Here is a 20,071-nt window from a genome sequence, read left to right as displayed (position 1 = left end):
AAGGTGTCAAGGAATTCAATTTCTAAACTGTGAATTAGAAAAACAAAGTTATTTTTATGTGGCTTGTTGTTTACACATATATGTCAGATATATTCATATCTGCAAATAATCTGGAGTTATCTGTCAATCTTGCAGTTGAGAAGAAGGAAAATAATCCATCTTGGAAATGAATCGTGAATGTAGCCTTACAATCCATGGTCATACATGGGTCCAAGAAAACGGGCACGAATGCAGAGGACAAGTCTCTGCCTAGTCAGAATCTGGGTCTTAGAAGATTCCTACATTTTTCATTTAATTCCAACATAAACAATTATTAGTAACGCTAAAGTTTTTGAAAGAAGAAGATGTAACAGAAAGTCCTCTTCAAAGAGTACATCATCCCTGTTATGGGCAAAACCCCAGAATTTAGAAGGTACAAGCAGAGCCTATAGTAAGTCTGCAGACACGTGAGTTGAGTTCCAAAACATGAGACTGTCAAACCCCAAGGCTTCTATCTCTGGACAAGTGAGAGGAACTAGCTACAACTTTTAATTCTAGTGGTAAATAAAGGAAGACGAGCACTTTGAGTCTATCTTTCATGAAACTCAAACAGGTAATCTTGTGTCTTTGATAGCTTAGCAGACAAGTTCAGCCATTCGCATGCTGCAAATTCAAACAACTCAAATCCGAAGTAAATCAGGCGCGTTCTGGTAGTCCCTGAAATGTGCTTTTAAAAAGTGTTTTTATCTCCAGCTCCTGAATGAACCTTCCTCTCCCTCGTAAATTGCTCTCCGCTACGACGCCCCTTCCTTCCACAGTGCTTCAGGCCCCCACAAGCTGCTTCTGTACTTTCCCTCGATGCCAGAACTTGTGCACAGGTTTCTTGCACATTGCTTTGTAACCCTTTCCTCATTTTACACAACTGTCAGAAGCAACCGAGGCGAATGTGGTGGGAGGCAGCCGTGCTAGGTGGACCGAGAAAAGACGTCCGCGTTCCCACTGTGACACCCCTTTCCAACACATCAACTTCTCATCGCACGGAAACATTCATTACGCCATTCAGAAGTAGGGGTCTAGTGTGACAATTTGCTGTAAAGCGCCTCCGTGATTATAAAGAGAAAATCAGTCACTTATTCTGCTGGGATTGTTCATAAGACTGACAGGCATGCTCAGTAAGGAGCGAAGAGCTTGCACCTGGTCAGGAAACTGCAGAATGAGACAACGGTTCCTCTATTGCTAATAATTATCCCTTGAGTTTAATCACCAACTTCATGCCTGACAAAATGGAAGCCGAAGACTGGGGAAATGATGAAGCAATAGGTATTTAAATCACAGAACATTTTTCGTTCAATTAGTATGGTGATGAGGCGCTCCATTTGTTAGGGATTCTAGCTGATGCCGACAGTATTTTAAATTAAGGTTAGTTGAAATGACGGCAGCAGAGTTTGAGGAGTGACACACTACAATGAATGTGTCAGTTCTCTATAGGCTGGAGATAGACTTTTGATGGCTTGAATCACAGCTCAGAAAGCTGAGATTGAATAAGAGAAAGTAATTTACAGCCTAACCCATGTTCATAATAGTTTCTCTTCCTTTTAGCTGAAGCAAGGAATGGGGTTAGGAAAAGACAGACAGCCTGCAGCAAGGAAAAGATGACTATCGTCTATAAATTTCATTTGCATATCATTAATCAATTTAGGCAGCTGGATGCTCCGAGCCTATTACTTAGAACACCGTGTTAAGCCCACACGGTGTATACTCGTCTAATTGCTCCATTCTGCAGAGAATGCAGCAGGAAATGATAACATCGCTGCTCTGGCTTTGAAGCTGGGACAACTGAAGCTAGACCATTTTTTTCCCCACAGTGACATTCAATCACGTCTCTCCCTGGGAGGCTGCGTCTTGATGTCATATTTTTAGTTTAAATTGTTCCTGAAATGTTCTACCTCTCCCCTGTCCTCTCTCCCACCATCTATACAACCCTATCCATTCTAAGCATCACGATTTTCATTAATTTGTATACGTGGCATGTGGAATTGCTGCGAGTAGGTCTTCTATTCTGATACCCACCTTATCGTGAATATTAACAGTGGAATGAGCTCCTTCCAAAAATTCATAATAAACTTAAAAGGCACATTTCATCTAGATGCCCCTGTTTACTGCTGCGAAGTGGCAACAGAAAGGAAGTTTAATTATTTGAACAATTGGGAGCTAGCTATTCCGTTTATCATCCCAAGGCAGAGATAAATAAGAAAAATAACTTCTGGTTGGAGATGAAAGGGCCAATTACAGTAACCTCTTCTAACCTCTTCATCGGCCACATATGTGTAACGTACTCTGGAATTTTCTGGGACAAATTTTTAATTGCCAGCCGGGTTCTCCCTGGCCTAGTGGGTGTACAGGCACTCCCTTCCATGATATGTCTATTGGCATAGGCTCCGACAATGCTGAAGAGTGATTTGAATTAGCCCAAGCACTTGGTGGTTATATATCACATAAGTCTCTGTTCTCACCCCCGTGACACATGTTAAGATCACGAGATATGCAAAGAGACGGCCTTCGGAAGACTAAGTTTCTGCTGTAACCAGCCAGGTGATCTTGGGCCATGTTGGGTGTATTGATAAAAGATGGAATTCAGTTTTCTCATGGGTAAAATTTAAAAAGTGAATCACTGAAGTTCCTTCTAGTTCTAAGAATATATGATTTTATTTTATTATTTTTTTTAAGTTAACATGTATTAAGTTCATAATGAGCCAGACACCGTGCTATGGGCCTCCCAGGCATTGTCTCGTTTGCTCCTCCCAACAGCAGGTGCTATTTTCACTCTATTTACTGGTGAGACACTGAGGTCCAGAGAGTTAAGTCCAAAACTACAAGTTTGGAGACTAAGGTAATTCTTTAAGGTAAAAATTATTTGCTTATTATTTAAAAATCCGTCAATACAGAAAAGCACAAATAATAAAACAAAAACAATCTCTACCACTAAGAAAAAAATGATTCATATTAGATGAACATTATGCCAGATACCTCCCTCTACACATATATACCTAACTGGAGCTGGATAGATCCACAGACAGATGATTTTTCAAATGGTGCAATTATTTCTTAAGCATATTAAATTATGTTTTATTTAATTGTAATGATAAAAAAAAGAAACTGGAGAAACTATTGATCTCTAAGTAAGTCTTCTAAAAGATACTATTTTCTAAAGAAGATCCCAAGGGTTAGTAAACAAGATTATAAAAACATTTAGAGATTGGAGTCCTAACTATATATGTTTAACTTCATATTCAATTGCAGACAGTATTAACATTCTCTGCTATAAAGGGTGAGGAAAGTAGCACTTATGTCTACCTTCTAATTTTCAGTCGTTATTATCATTTTTTTTAATCCATCAATATTTTAACATTTATGTTCTACTCTATATTCACAATTCCCAGGACTCTATGACTTCAAAATTTGTACTTGGGGTTGTCTCTTGCGACCACTGCTCCCTCTGCCTGGACTGGCTGGGGTAGACTGTTTGCAAAGACGGCCGCCAACAGCCCCTCCCATTCCTACACATGCGTACTGCTGCTCCCTTTAGGGGTGTAGCCTTGCTCCTTCCCCTTGAATCAAAACTGGCTCATGACTTGCCTTGGTCACTAGAAAATGGCAGAAATGATGCTGTGTGACTTTGGGTCTAGATTTTGAAAGATCTCAAAGTTTTCATTTTCCTTTCTTGGGGTAGAGGGTGGATAGAGCGGGGAGGGGAGGAGAGACAGGGAGAGAAAGAGAGAATATGAGAGAGAGAGAGGAGAGAGAGAGAGAGAGCGCGCATGAGCACGTGCACGAGTATGCACGCAGGCGAGCGCAAACCAGCTAGACCCTAGTTATCCCAGCCATCCCATCAGGCACCAAGCCTATGGATGAAGCCGCCCTGCACCTTCCAGGCCCATCAAAGCTCCCAGTATTAATGACTCCAACCAACACTTACTAATCCCAACTAATGCATAGAATCAGAAAAAATTTAAAAATTGATGTTGTTTCAAGGTCCTAAATTTGGGGGTGATTTGTTACGTCAAAAAATAACTGGAATTCAAACCCTCCTTCATCCTTAATGCCAGCCAAATAAATGTGGACTCCTGTTTCAAGGCTTGGCTCAAGGGTCAACTCCTTGTGAACTATCTGTGTCCTTACCCTGCCCACTACAGCCCTAATTTCTCTTCTCTCCAAAATTCCATAGTATTTTATGTTATAAACCATGTGCTTAGTTCTCCTGAAGGCTCTTGGCATCTGAAGGACAGGGCCTTGGACTAGTTCATTTTTGCCTGTGCTCAGCACAGTACCTGCCAAATTTGGACATTCAGTCATTGTTTGCTGAATGAATGAATAAATAAATGAGAAATTTTAACAGATGATATCTACACACTCTTTGGCTCCGAAATTTAATCATGTAATCTAGCAATGCACAGGAAAGTCAAGATAATTTCTCACATCACACTAAAGTGAAACAATGAAAACGGGCAGACTACACAGAAAAATTTAGGTGTCCAGAGATAGAAGATGCTGTTTGAATCAAAACAAATCAATTAACAAACATGCACTGAGCACAGTCTGTGAAAAAGTGTTAGACTTGGCTGCCCTTCAAGGAGTCACAAAGCTTAGCCAATACTATGACTCCTTGCACATACGACCTCTGGTGACAGATCTACAATACTTAAGCAGACAACATTTCTCAAAGGCACCATGACTTCATAGTACAGATGAGGAAAGTTAGGCCAAAGGGTCCAGTTATCTCCCCCTGAATGCCCCTCCAGTTATGGAGCCAGGCAAGTGATGATGATCATGTCTTTTAGAAAATTGCATTATCAAATAACAGCAAAGACCTACACACAGCCTCGGCCATAGTCTAGCCCACACCGTCTTCCACCCTCAGCTCTGCAATGCCTTCTTAATGTCTGTGCACTTCTAGTTCCTCTTTAATTTCCATTCGTTTTCCACACTATCTTCCTAAATACAAATCCAAGCTGGTCGTTCTCCTACTTTAAATCCACAGCATAATGTCCAATTTCCTTTACACAGCAGACAATGTTCTCCCCAACCTCCCCCAACATTCTTCGCTGTATTATCTCCAGTCATCCTTAAGCACAGGTGACCAGATGACTCACCATCTCCTACAGAGCTCTGGGTTATTTTCAGGTCTCCACATTCTTTGTAAATGCTGCTGCCTCTTCCCAGATTGCCTTATTCTCCCATGAAAACATTTAAACATCCCTACAGGCTCAGTTCAAACCTCACTTCCTCTGCAAAGCCTTCTTACTCCCCCAAGCAGTGTTGCACACATCTGCACTCATGTACTTTGGACACCATTCAATTACTATGTACACATTGTTATGTCTCTCTCTTCAAATCCCAAGGTCATAGTTGCATTGTACTTAATTCCATCTTCACCCTTAGCACCTAGCAGAATTCCAGACACCCACTAGGCCCTCCATAAATGCTTACTGAATGCAGACATACATTTTCCACATCCCTGGCTTGCTGGAGGGATACAGTATCTACAAATCTCAAACCCTATCTTTTCCTCATAATAGAAAGCATGGTGTTTCAGTTCATAAGGATACTCCTTCTCAAAAACAAAACAAAACAAAACAAAACAAAACAAAACAAACAAACAAAAAAAAACCCTTTCATTTCTTTGGAAAGAGATATTTCAAATCTGAAGACCATTCCTTACAGCAAATATCTAACATGCCGCTTGTGAATCTGGAATAAACAGATTATACTCGTTTGATTTTCTGGCATAAGTTCCACCACATGGTACAGACTTCCTGTTCCTTCCACCTGTTCTCATGACCGCTCCAGCGGGAAGCCACCTTGTGCCTTTTTGCTTGCTCTACATTTCCATCTTTGTCTGCAAGGCTGTGCCCACCCAATACAATGTACAGCAAAGACTTTAAGAAACTTGAAGACTCTCAGAGACTTCCATTTTTCCCTTGCTCTGAAAGGTGCTTTTGGTTAATTATATCATAAAATTCAAAGACTCGAACACACTCAGAATTCACTAATGAGGTGCAGGACACGCCATGCTGCTGTACTGACTGTTTCCAAAAGGATTTCATGGCCCTTACCTTTGATGGATTATGATTTTGTTACATTACCAGCCTCAGGTACATTCAAGGATCACCAAATAAAAGTTTAATGGCATGAAGTCAGACACTCCTGTTACAACATCGTGCAGCTCCACTGGCAGGTGTACGAGGGCTGACAGAGGACACATCCTGAAAGGCTAAATTACCCTACGGTTATGACAATAAAAAGAGCAATTCGGGAGTGGCCGAGAGAATTCCAAGAGTACAGAGGCCAGCCGTGCTACACCCACAGATGAGGTGGGCACAGTGTGCAAACTGGAGAGGCTTAGCATGAACAGAGCAGAGCCTTCTGAAAACATGTTGACTCATTTCCTCTCTATCTTTTGGGCTTGTGCTAGGCTCCAAAGCAAGGACTGTCAACGAGTCAGGATAAGACTTCAAGAAATTGGATAAGGAATAGACAATTAAAATTCAGAAGGATAATCTTTACTGGACTTCCAGTATTAGCTTTCTATACAAAGAGAGATTAAATGATACTTTTAAATTAATTATTATTTTAATCCACTGTCCCCCAAACTATAGGCTTATTCCCAAAGGCACATTTTGGTTAATCATTCACAGTGTTTTCATGTTGCTTCCAACATCATAACTTACTCTACAAATATTAAATTATTTCACAACATAAGCCAGAGTTTACTCTGGATTAGCTCAAGAGATAATGAAAAATAAAGGCCAATGAGTCAACCAAATCACTGACCACTCAATCCAGAGGACCTGTTTTATGAGCTTAACAAATGCACAAATTAGCATACTTAGGATATAGCCACATTAGCTTTCAGCTGCTGGCAGGACAGTACTTTGTACAAAAAGCACAAGCTTTATTTAATGACATGGATGGACCTAGAGGTAATTATGCTGAGTGAAGTAAGTGAGACAGAGAAAAATAAATACCATATGGTTTCACTTATATGTGGAATCTAAGGAACAACAACAACAAAAAAAACCTAATCAAAAACAGTCTCACAAATACAGTGGACAATTTGGTGACAGAGGGGAATGGAGCTGGAGGACTGGGAAATGGGGTGAAGGGTGAAAGAAGTACCAATTAGTAGTTGATAGATGGTCACGGGGTTGGGAAATACGGCATAGAAATGCGGTCAGCATTAATATGTTTGCTAGGTGGAGGGCCAGGGGAGGGAGGGTGCAGTTGGGGGGATCGTTTTATGACCTATATAGATGTCAAACCAATGTACTGTATACTTGAAACTAATTTAAGTAAATAAATTTTTAAATAAAATAAAACAAAAAATATATATCCCTGGAATATACCAATGGAATATATATATATATAAATTTTTTAAAAAGCACAAGCTTTAGAGAAAGACTTGGATGTTAACTCCAAGGTTTACCCTTGGGGAAGGTCATTCAAAGCCCTGTGACTCAGTTTCCTCACATGTGAAGAAGCATATTAACAATAGCTACCTCCTTGGGTCATTGGAGTATTCGATGAGGATATTAATGCAAAATACATAACTCACGGAGTAGCACACCATAAGCACTTGGTAAATAAAATATCTAACTATTGTTATAAGAAAGAGGGGGGGAAAACATTAAAAAGTCAGGTTAAATAGAAAGCATAAAATAAAATAGTGGAAAAAATTCCAAATATATTATTAATCAACAATAAAATGAGTTCCACTTTCAACTAAGCTAAAACAACACCCACCAGATTTATCCACCCATCCGAAACAACAAAAACACTAGGCAGAATAAAAGAAACGAGAGTTTTCAAAGCACTGGATTATCGGGTTAAGGAGGAGAGCACTCTCTGAGAGGTGAGAAGCAAACGACATGAGCCACAGGCTTTCCCCAGCTTGCTGCCTTCAGGGGGTTTACAGTCTGGCACAGAGAGGGAAATGCAGGCAGAGCATTTCCTCAATTTTGGAGGAAAAATTGGGAAACATGCGAAATAAAGGCCGCCAGAGTTGGCAGGACAGGGCACGAGAGAGGAGAGAGCTGCACGGAAATCTGCAGAGGGTCCTCCTTGAGTGTTCAGGATAACACTGATCGGCATATGCTCATGAGGAAACTACTGAAAACTAATGGGATTAGAACAGCAATGAGGGCTCACAATGGGGCAGGAGTAGTACCTCTTCCCACCAGGCGAACTAGAATACTGTAATTCACAGGACACTGGATAGAGCACCCAGAAGGGCCATGCCTTAATTGTGGGCAAAATCAGTCCTGTACTAAACGCTATCCCACCTAAAGATCTTAAAAACAAGACTCAAAAGGATCAAATTGTGTGCCAGAACAAAGCTCAAGAATACTTATAGAAATGCAAAAATATATAGCACCCAACAAAGTAAGATTTAGATTACCTGGCACCTGATCAAAAGTGATCAGACATGCAAAGAAATAGGAAAATATGGAGAAAAACCTATAAAACTAGACTGAGCACTGACACCGATGTTAGAATTAGTAGACAATGGTAGCAAACCAATTATAACTTTACTCAATATGTTAGCAATGTTAGAGACACAGAAGATATGAGAAAAGGCCCAAATAAACTTCTCATGATAAAAGCTACACTATATGAGATGAAAAATAATACTGGATTAGATTAACAGATCGAACATTGTAAAAGAAATGATTAGTGAATTTGAACACACAGCGATAGAGACTATTCAAAATGAAATACACAGAGAGAAAAAATTTTTTTAAGAAATGACAAGAGCACTGGTCATCTGAGGGACAATTAATTACAAGAAACCCAATATAAGTAAAAATAAAGTCTCCAAAGGAAGAGGGGAGTAAAAAACATATTTAAACAAATGATGGTTAAAACACTGAAATCTGATTAAAACCACAAATCCTCCTATCCAAGGATTTCAATAAACCCCAAACATAAAAAAAACATGAAGAAAACTCTACCAAGGTGCATCATCATCAAGTTACTCAAAACCAGAAGTAAGGGAAAGTTTTAGAATCAGCCCAAGAGAAAAGGCACATTATAAACAGAGGAACAAAAAAAGGATGACGGCCTGTTTCTCTTGAGCAAAAACATACATGAAAAGATATTGGAGGCACAACTTTAACATGCGGACGGGTTAGAAAACTGCCAACATTTAAGTCTGAGCTCAGCAAGAGCTTTTAAAATTGAAGGCAAATTCATCACCAGCCGGCCGGTACTACAAGAAATGTTAAGGGAAGCCCTTGAGACAGAAGGAAAATACCAGATGGACATATGGATCTGCACGAAGGAAGGAAGAGCATTAAAAATCGGTTACTATGTACTTTTTCTTGTCATTTAAAATTCTTTAAAAGGTAATCGATTATTTAAACAAAACTAATTAGATTGTACTGCAGAATTTATATCAAATAAAGTATATAACAATAGCACAAAAGCTATTATAAAGTTCTTACACTCAATGTGAAATGTAATATCATTTGAAGGTTGACTCCAGCAGATCAGTGAGGCACAGCATAAACCTTAAAGCAATCAAAGAGTTATAACTAATAAAATAACAAAAGAGATAAAAGAGAGTTATTAATAAGAAATACTCAATAAAAAAAAGCCAGAAAGAGGAGAAAAGTAACAAATATATATGGGAGAAACAGAAAAGAATAACAAGATGATAGAGTTAAATCTTTGTGTCGATAACTATATTAAATGTAAATGCCGGGAATATCCCAATTAAAAGACACAGGTTGTCAGATTGGGTAACAAAGCAAGACTGTTCTGTATGCCACCACAGGAAGTACACTCTGTAAAGACACAAATAGATTAGAAGTAAAAGAATGGGAAAATGCACCCTACTAAAACTAATCAAAAGAAATCTGGAGTGACTATTAATATCAAAGCAGATTTCAGAGTAAAGAGTGTTACAAGGTAGGTCATCTCATCATCACAAAGAGGTTAATTCATCATAACAATTCTTAGCATTTATGCACCTAATGATGAGCTTTAAAATGTGTGGGGTAAAAGAGAATTAGAATGAGAAACAGAAAAATCCACAATAATACTTAGAGATTTCAATACTTGACATTTATAAAACACCCTATCCCAAAATATAATACACATTATTTTCCAGTATAAAAGAATATGATAAAGATAGACTATAAAACAATTATCAATAAAATGATTAAAGTTATAACATCATGAAAGTATGTCCTCTGACCAAAAGAAATTAAACTGGAATTTAATAACAAATTTAAATCAATGAAAATACCAACATTGTTATATGTGGTATGTGTGCACATGCACACACACACAAACACACAGATATGGCTATATACTGTTTTCAAATGAAAAACCTAAAACAAAGGCTTAAAAAAGTTGCAATTCAAAAAACTAAAAAGTATGTATTAGATAAAAGATTTATGGTCACTTTCATAAGTAATAAGATGCTCTGAAGCAAAACACATTACTAGGATAAATAAAGTCACTGTATAATAAAAAAGTTTCAATTCACCAAGAAAATATAACAGTTTTAAACTTTATGCAAACAAAGAGAAAACACAGAAATCTTAAAGAATTGACAAAAAATAAAAAAGAAAGAAAACTTTCTGGAACTAATAATTATAGCAAAGTTTTAGGACATAAGGTTAATATACAGAAGTCAATTGCTTTCATATACACTAGCAGCGAATAATTGGAATTTGAAATTAAAAACACAATACCACTTACATTAGTACCAAAAAATAAATACTTAGGAATAAATATGTACAAGATCTATAAGGAAAATTACATGACAAAAGAAATCAGAGATATAGGTAAATGGAAAGATATTCTATGTTCATGAATAGGAAGACTCAATGTTGTCAGTTCTTCCCAACTTGTTCTAAAGATCCAATGCAATCCCAATCAAAATTGCAGCAAGTTATTTTGTAGATACTTACAAGCTGATTCTAAAGTTCAAACGAAAGGCAAAAGATCCTTTAGTCAACACAATATTGAAGGAGAAAATAAGTTGGGAAACTGACACTACTTAAATTTAAGATTTACTACTACAAAGCTACAGTAATCAAGACAGTATGGTATCAGCAAAAGAAGAGAGAAATAGATCAGTGGAACGGAATAGAAAGCCCAGAAATAGAACCACAAAATATAGTAAACTGGTCTTTGACAAAGTTGCAAGAGCAATCAAATGGAGAAAGAATAGTCTTTTAACAACTAAAGCCAAAACAACTGGACATTCACGTGCCATAAAAAAATTAAAAATTTAAAATTTTTTTTAAAAACCTAGACACTGACCTTAAACCTTTCACAGAAATTAACTCAAAATGGATTACAGACCTAAATGTAAAATGCAAAATTATAAACCTTCAGAAGATAACAGAGGAGAAAATCTAGATGACCTTCGATTTTGTGGTAACATTTTAGATACACCACTAAAAGCACAATCCATGAAAATAAATTAAGTTGCACCTCATTAAAATTTAAAACTTCTGCTCTGTGAACAATACTGCTATGACAATAAAAAGTCAAGCTAAAGAGTAGGAGAAGGTATTTGCAAAACACATATCTGATAAAGAATCATCATTCAAATATCTACAAAAAACTCTTAAAACAATAAGAAAATAACCCAATTAAAATGGGCAAAATATCTGTACACACAATTTATCAAAGAAAATATACAGATAGCGAATAAGTATGTGAAAAAATGCTCAGGATCATACATCATTTGGGAATTGAAAATTTAAACAATAAGATACCACTACACATCCATTTGAATGGGTAAAATTCAAAACACTAACAATACCAAATACTGGCAAGGATGTGAAGCAAAAGGAAATTTTACTCATCATTGGTGGGATTGCAAAACAGTACAGCCACTTGGGAAGGCAGTTTGGTGGTTTCTTACAATGCTAAATATAGACTTATCTTATGATCCAACGATAATGCTCCTAGTTGTTCACCCGAATGATTTGAAACTTATATGTCTACACAAAAATCTACACACAAATGTTTATATTGTTTCTGCCAAAAACTGGAAGCAACCAAGATGTCCTTCAACAGGTAAATAGATAAACTGTGGTACATTGAGACAATGGAATATCATTCAGTGATAAAAAGAACTGAGCCATCATGCCACAAAGTCATAGAGGAAACTAAAAAAGTCCATTACTCAGTGAAAGAAGTCACTCTGGAAAAGATATATAGCATATATTGCCAACTATATGACATTCTGTTAAAAGCAAAACTATACAAATAGGAAGAAAAATCAGTGGTTGCTATTATGTACTGTACTGACATTATACATTTGTTGAAACCCATAGAACCCCTAGGCAAAGAGTGCATCCTAATGTAAACTAGGGACTTTAATTAATATAATGTATAAATACTGGTTTATTAACTGTAAAAAATGTGCCACACTAATGTGAAAATTGATAATAGGTGAAATCGAGAGCAGGGGAGACAGAGAGAGAGCATAAATGAGAACTATTATCTGCTCAATTTTCAGTAAACCTAAAACTTCTCTTTAAAAAATAGTCTACTATTTAAAAAATATACATATAGCTTTAATATTTAAATTAACTTTTCCTGATATATGCTGATGGATCAACCAATATATTGAGGAATTCTAACATACTTCTAACAGTAATTGACAAATTACACAGACAAAAATTTAGTAAGTATATCCAAGATTTGACCCACATAATTAACACTTGTTTTGTGGTGGGACATATTTCTAACTTTATACTCACCAATAGGAGAATTCACCTTCTTTGCAAACACTGAAACATTCATAAAAATTGGCCTCATGTCCATAAAACAAGTGTCAAGAAATTTCAAAATATTGATACCATTAGGACACGTTAAGTTAGACATCAATAATCAAAAGATGTCTACAAAAGCCAGTGTGCTTGGAAATTTGAAAGCATACTTGTAAATGACTCTTGGGCTTAAGAAGAAATAAAAGTGGAAATTAGGATAAAAGTAAATTCTACACATTAAAAGTTGTGAGAGCAACTAAAGCATTGCATAGAAGATAAATTATGGTATTAAATGTTTATGTTAGAAAAATATAAGGCTAAAAATTCAAGAGTATACAACTAGGAAATATTTTTAAAATGAAAATTATAAAAGAGGAAAATAAAGATAAGGACAGAAGCAAAAAAAGATTACATAAAGGAACAATAAAATCAGAGTTACTACTTATGAAAAGATTGATAAAATAGACAACCCAGAGACAAAATAAATTAAGGGAAAAAATGACAGAGGCAGTAGAAGGCTTGAAGGAATGCTACAGATATTTAAAAGCTTATGAGAGAAAATTATAAACATCTCTTTGCCAATAAATTTGAAAACAAATGAAATGGACAAATTCCTAAAATGTTATCTTACTAAATTTGACCCAAGAAGAAAAAGAAAACCTAAATAATTATATTTAGTAATTAAATCACTAGGTTTTAATCTTCCCACAAATATCAGGATAGTGATTATCTCCATCGCTGGGGAAAGAGGGGGATGGGTGAAGGGCAGCGCACAGAGGGCTTCTCAGGTGTTGCTGATGTTGCATTTCTTAAGCTAGAGTAAACACATGAATGTGCTTTTTATTATTATTCTTAATAGTTAGCAAATATTCTAGGTAAAGTATGTAGCTTGTATTATATTTTTAAAGAAAATGTGTGCTAAGTCAAAAATAGAAGTATTTCGAATTTACCTTTCCATAAACCAATGTGTGTGTGTGTGTGTGTGTGTGTGTGTGTGTGTGTGTGTGTGTACACATGCCCCTGGACTCTCCCCCTCCCCACTCCCACCCTGGCAGATTTCAGTATTAGAAGTATTAGAAAGGACTTGTGAAGAATTTGCTATACAACAAATCCTTGAAACGGAAACTATGACATAATCAGAACTGCTGTGCCATACTACTAACACAGTTTTATACCTAATTATACACAAGTTTCCATGCAACAATTCCCCAGGAACAGTGCTGCACTTGGACCTCAAGGCTATGCTGAAAAACACCAGTGAGTTTAGCAGTCAAGAATATTTATGGAGTCCTCACCATATCTGAATTAAAATAGATGTTAGTCTACTAAAAGTATTAACACCAATAATACTACGCATATGGGTTTTTCTGAGCTCTATATCCATAAGTAGAATGGCTGAGCCAAAGGAAATTAAGTTTTCAACTTAATTAGATTTTGTCTAATTGTTCTCTCAAGTGTTTTTACCAATTTAAACTATCACTGAAGTGCATGAAGTTTCCTATTTCCTCCTGTCTTGAAAACAGTTTGTCAGAATATAAAACGTTTGCCACTTTGATAAGCATGAAATATTTGTTTATTTCATTTGCCTTGCTCAGTTTTCAGTGAATATATTTTCATGTACTTACTGTCTATGCATTGTGTGTGTGAAGTTGATTCTCATTACTGACCGTAGTGAGAACTACAAAGACATGGCAAACGCTGAATTATCAAATACTGAACCATTGCTATTAAGGGAAATACAGGGTCAGGTTCTTGTGAGCCTCTGGTCACAACATTTTCATCGCCAGTTCCTTTGTATTGTGTATGTTTCCGTTTAGAGACACCTTATTTAATATAGACTGTTGATTTATTAACGTTGAACTGGTAGCCAACACACCTCTTGCCTGAATGTTCCATAAGGTGCATCACAGCCTTCGGGCACTTAGAAACACTAGAGAGCATGTCAGCTGCCATTTTAAACATGAAATCACAAACAAAAGGCACAAATTTGCAAAAAATGTGGCACTAAACGGACCATGAAAATGACACTGACTGACAGCATGACAACTGAAACATGAAAACAGAGCATCGCCTTGCTCATCCTTAGCTGGCTGCATACCCGCTTGAATTACCATGAAAGCACTTTGAGTATTGATTACAAATAAGAGGCTACAAATAAGTTTTAGCAAGTAGGTGATTTTGCAAATACGGAATCGTGAGTAATGGGGATATATACATATATCATAATCATCTGCCAACTTCTTTATGGTGTTGTTGACATTTTCTTCATTTGTACAAATTTTTTTTTTTTTAAGACTGCTAGATTTTGAGATTGCATTGAATCTATGAATCAACTAGGGATAACTGACACTCTGACAATACTGAGTCTTCTGACTCATGAACAGAGTCTCTCTCCTTTTATTTGGTTTTAATTTCACTCCGTAATATTTTTTATTTTTCATTGTATATATCTTATATACCTTTGGAAAAATTTATCTCTATGTATTTGGTATTTTTTGATGTTACTGTAAATGATAGTTTTTTAATTTAAATTTCAGATCGTTCATTGCAATATGTAGACTGAGAATTTATTTTTGTATATTAATCTTGTATCCTACAACTTAGTTTTATCAACATTTTCCCATAGATTGCATAGCATTTCTACATCAACAATCATGTCTCTGAATAAAGACAGGCTTACTTGTTCCTTTCCAATATAGATGGCTTTTACTACTTTTTCTTACCTTGTTGCACTGGCCAGAACCTCCAATACAATACTGGATAGAAGCGGTAAGAACAGATGGATATATTTGTATTGGTCCTGATCTTTAGAGGGAAGTATTTAATTTTTCATCAATGAGTATGGCGCGGGCTGTATGTTTCTTAAAGATGCTCTTTATTTGACTGAGGAAGTTCTCTCCTATTTCTAGTTAGCTGAGCAATATTATCAGTAATGTATATTGGGTTTTGTTAAGTGCTTTCTCTGTATCTATTAACATGGTCATTTCTTTTTCTTTTATACTTTGTTAATACAGTGAATTATTTTATTTTCAAATGTTGAGCCAGCATTGCATTCCTCCCTTGATCATAATGCATATTTTTCATAAATTATTATTCTAATGGCTAGATTTTGTTTAGAATTTTTGCTTCTATGTTCCTTACATTGTATTATGTAATGTCTATCTGGACTCAGTATCAGGCTAACACTAAATTTACAGCAGCCTTATTAGGAGAATACTTCCTACTTTTCAATTTTCTGGGAGAATTTGTATAAAATTAGTATTTTTTTTTCTCCCTTAAATATTTGGCAGTTTACCAGTAAAGCCACCTGGGCCTAGAGTTTTCTTTGTGAAAAGCTCTTTAACTACAAATTCAATTTCCTAAAAGATATATGCTATTCAATGTATATAATTTCTTCTTAAGAAAGCTGTTAGTTTGAGTCTTCCATGGAATTTATTCATTTCATCTAAATTATCAAATTAGCATAAAATTGTTTATAATATTGCCATATTATCCTTTTAATATCTGTAGAATCTTGAGTCATGTCATCTCTTTAACTCCCAACGTTAGTAATTTGTCTTCCCTCCCTAACTGGTATAGCTAGAGTTATCAATTTTATTGATCTTCTCAATGAACTAGCTTTCAGTTTCATTGCTTACCTGTTTTCTATTTTATTGATTTCTTCCCTACCCTTTGTTATTTTTTCCTTCCACTTACTTTAGGTCTAATTTGCTCTTCTAGTTTCTTAAGACTGAAGTTGAGGTCATTGATCTGAGACCTGTCTTCTTTTCTAATAAAGATGTTTGCTACAAATTCTCCTCTAAGTATGGCTTCAGTGTGATCCCACAAATTCGATTTTTGTGTTTTAATTTTCATTCAGTTCGAAAATTTCTAATTTCTTTTTAGAATTTTTTTTAGCCATCAGTTACTTAGAACTATACTATTCTATTTCCAAACATTTGGGAATTTTCCAGAAACTTTTCTATTACTGACTTTTAACTCCTCACAATCAAGAAGCAACTTTCTATGACTTAAATCCTTTTAAATTTATTGAGACTAATTTCAATAAATGTGTAAATCTTTCATATGTGACTGAGGGGAATGTTAAAAGAAATGTTAAATTCCCGTCAGTCATACTGTTTTGTACTCATCACTGTTTCTTACATCCCATTTCTTTATTCTGGGGTTCCTTATTTCTTAGTGAAGTACATCCTTTAGTCAATCTCTCATCAGGAACTTGTGGTGGGATGTATTTTGAGGGAGAAAGCAATGCGGGGCCTCTCACACATCTCCTATTTCACTTAACATTTCTTTAATATTTTCCTCATTTCTTTGTTCTTCTTTCTAGACAAAGTCTTCAGTAGTATTTTTAAACCTAGTAATTCTGACTGCTACCAATTCTGGAGTTTGTTCCATTTATTGAGTTTTTAATCTCAAATACTATATTTTTTATTTCTAAGTTCTTTCAATTAGTTTTTTTAAATATCCATTTGTCCTTGATTTGTTGCTGCAAGTTTTTATTTCACAAAATTTTATGGTTATTCCTTCCTTTTTCTTTGAATAATTTTAACATACTTATTTTAAAGTTATTTGGGGTTGTTTAACTACTTTCATTTTTTTAAATAATTAAGTCTTCTCCCAATTCTTCATTCATTGATCAGCTTTCTTAAAGCGGGTTTTATGCGCTTTGTTCTTTTCATTAAGAGGGTAGCACAGTATCCCTCTCCCTTCATTCGCTCTCTTCCTTCTAGTGTTTTTGCAGTACCTCCACCCAGCATCCTGAGACGCCCACTTAAGAACAGGTCTTATGTCAGCAGCTGAGAGAGTCCACTTTGGGGCGATACCACAGATTTAGCCATTGAATCAGCAGACGTCCTGGCAAAGATTCTATCTCCATTGCCTTCTCTGCTTTCTCCAGCCCCCACAGCTTCACGGCTTTACTTATATTTACTCTTTTAAACAAAACTCTTCTTTTAAATTGTAGTATTAAACACCTAGAAGCTACTGTCCAGGCTATGGTCCTTCCATAGGTGAGAGACCCTACCTTACCGCTGGTTCACTGTGAACCTGACGGCCAGCCATCTGCACATGGGGTGCTCCTGATCCCATCAACCTCACTGAAACCTGAGTTCTAGCCAGCTTTGGGCATTTCTGGATTCAGAATCCAGCAGCCTTGTCACTTCGGTTCCCATTTATGACTGGATGCTTCCACTTTGATTTTTGTCTACATAGATGTTTAGTTTGTTTTTGAGAACGGAATGTGTCAATGTGTCAGGATGGAGGGAGGGAGGAAGAGAGAGAGACGAGGGGAGAGAAAGAGAGAGAGAGAGAGAATGTATCATTATTGTGGAGCGGTTTAACCATTAACTCATATCATCATCTTGAAAAGAAGGATAAAGCTATTTCTTAATCTTTTATAGGGTCTACTCTATTTTGATACTCATAAAAACCTTAAATGCACTATTTGTATGTATAAATGTTTTTATATTATTTGAAATTTCAAACTACTCTGAATAAAACTTTACGACTTCCTTGACAAGGAGGGTGAGTTCTTCCCATTAGTTTTGTTTTAATTATACATGCTACCACCACCACCACCCCTTCCCATTGCACATGTCTACCACTCTCTCTCTGTTTAAAATCGCTGTCCTAAAAGGAAATACACAATTCTAACAAGATTAGCTTCAGAAAACTTAGTAGAAATGATAACGACCAGGGAGACCGTGTGACTAGTGGCAGACAAGTTGCTCGGGAAAATCCATTTAACTTGTGAGGGAGTTACTTACAGTTATAAACAGAGGGAGCGCCCTCATTCCAGAAAGCAGGAGAGGTATTTGAGAGACCTCCACAGTCCATAATGAAGCCTCTCTTACTTTGGTCAGGTTGTTCTCACATTCTAACCATGGGTATAAACACTGCTTCTGGCAAAAACATTTGTTTTATTTCACAAACAACTTTATGACAACCTTTCCAGAAATCAAAATAAAAAAACATCAAAACCCCAGTAGGTAAACAGATACAGAATAAGAACAGGCAGTTCTTATAAGAGGAAATACAGATTTGCCAAACATAAACACATGTATTGTCTTCTATGTTACTCTAAGAAAAAAAAATTGATGTACTATTTCATATCCAAGAATAATTTTTTAAATAGCACTCAAATTTAAGGTTGCTATTAAAGTAGCATATTTATATTTGCTGCTACATTGGAAATTGGCACAATTCTTTGGAAAAGCAATATAGCAATATGTATTAGGAGATATAAAAATAGTTATTGTCTAGTAGCCAGTAATCCAGCTCCTAGGAATTTATCTTCAGAAAACATTAAAAAATATCTATATGCATGACGATGTTCACACAGCATTATTTACAATACTATAACTAAATGTTGAAGAGGACAAATAGGCAGTAAGTTAGCCCAACAGTTTTAACCGGCTTTACTGAGGTATAATGGGCATACTATAAATTGTATAAAGTATTTAATTTGATCAGTTTTGACATACGTATATATCCACGAAACTATTGCCACAATCGTGATAATGAACATAATCATCCCCTGATATTGTCAAATGAGCAGAAAACAATTAGGGCCAGATGCTAAATGTTGCTACTCTAGCCATCGCCCCTACTACTGCAGGTATCAGCAGACCACCCATGGAGGGGGATGAATAGGGGTCACTGGGAGTCAGTATTCATGGTGAGGAGATTCGCCCTGCCCCCTCTCCCTCAGGGCACTCCCCACTTTTGCCAAGAAGTTGAAACTCCTAAGAATAACTTACACAGGTTACAGTACCTGTATGCAAGAGGAGACTGGCATCTACCCACCAACTGGAAAGTTGCCAGGTTGTGATATCTACAGGCCCACTTTGAGGCTGGCATCTTGGTTGGAGATTTCTGAGAATGAGAACTGGCTGGAATATCTCCTATAATAGCAAAAAAGGATCAGGGTATACTGTGCTTGGGTAAAAGACGGTCTTCCATTCCATAGTTTCTGAGGCCTTTGGAGGATGTGGAGAAAAAAATAGGGGGCTTCCCTGGTTCCATGTGAAGGAGCTGAGCAATAAAGAGAGAGGCAGGAACTGTGGAGCCTGGTGGCCAAGTGAGAAGATAACCTACCAAGACTGAAGTTAAGGATATAAGCCAACGGCATAGGGATACTATGGTTCCTTTCTGAAAGGGTTCTCAGTGACAGAAGGACCAGAGTCAAGCTGAATATACACCCAGAAAAATCACATGACGCAAAGAGACTACATCAACAGAGACACCAGCAGCCAATCAAAGTGACCAATAAAATTCTCAGGGCCACTGCCTACCACCAA

Source organism: Rousettus aegyptiacus, unplaced genomic scaffold (assembly GCF_014176215.1).
Source record: "Rousettus aegyptiacus isolate mRouAeg1 unplaced genomic scaffold, mRouAeg1.p scaffold_m13_p_13, whole genome shotgun sequence".
Lineage (NCBI taxonomy): Eukaryota > Metazoa > Chordata > Mammalia > Chiroptera > Pteropodidae > Rousettus > Rousettus aegyptiacus.
This window is presented reverse-complemented; position numbering follows the sequence as displayed.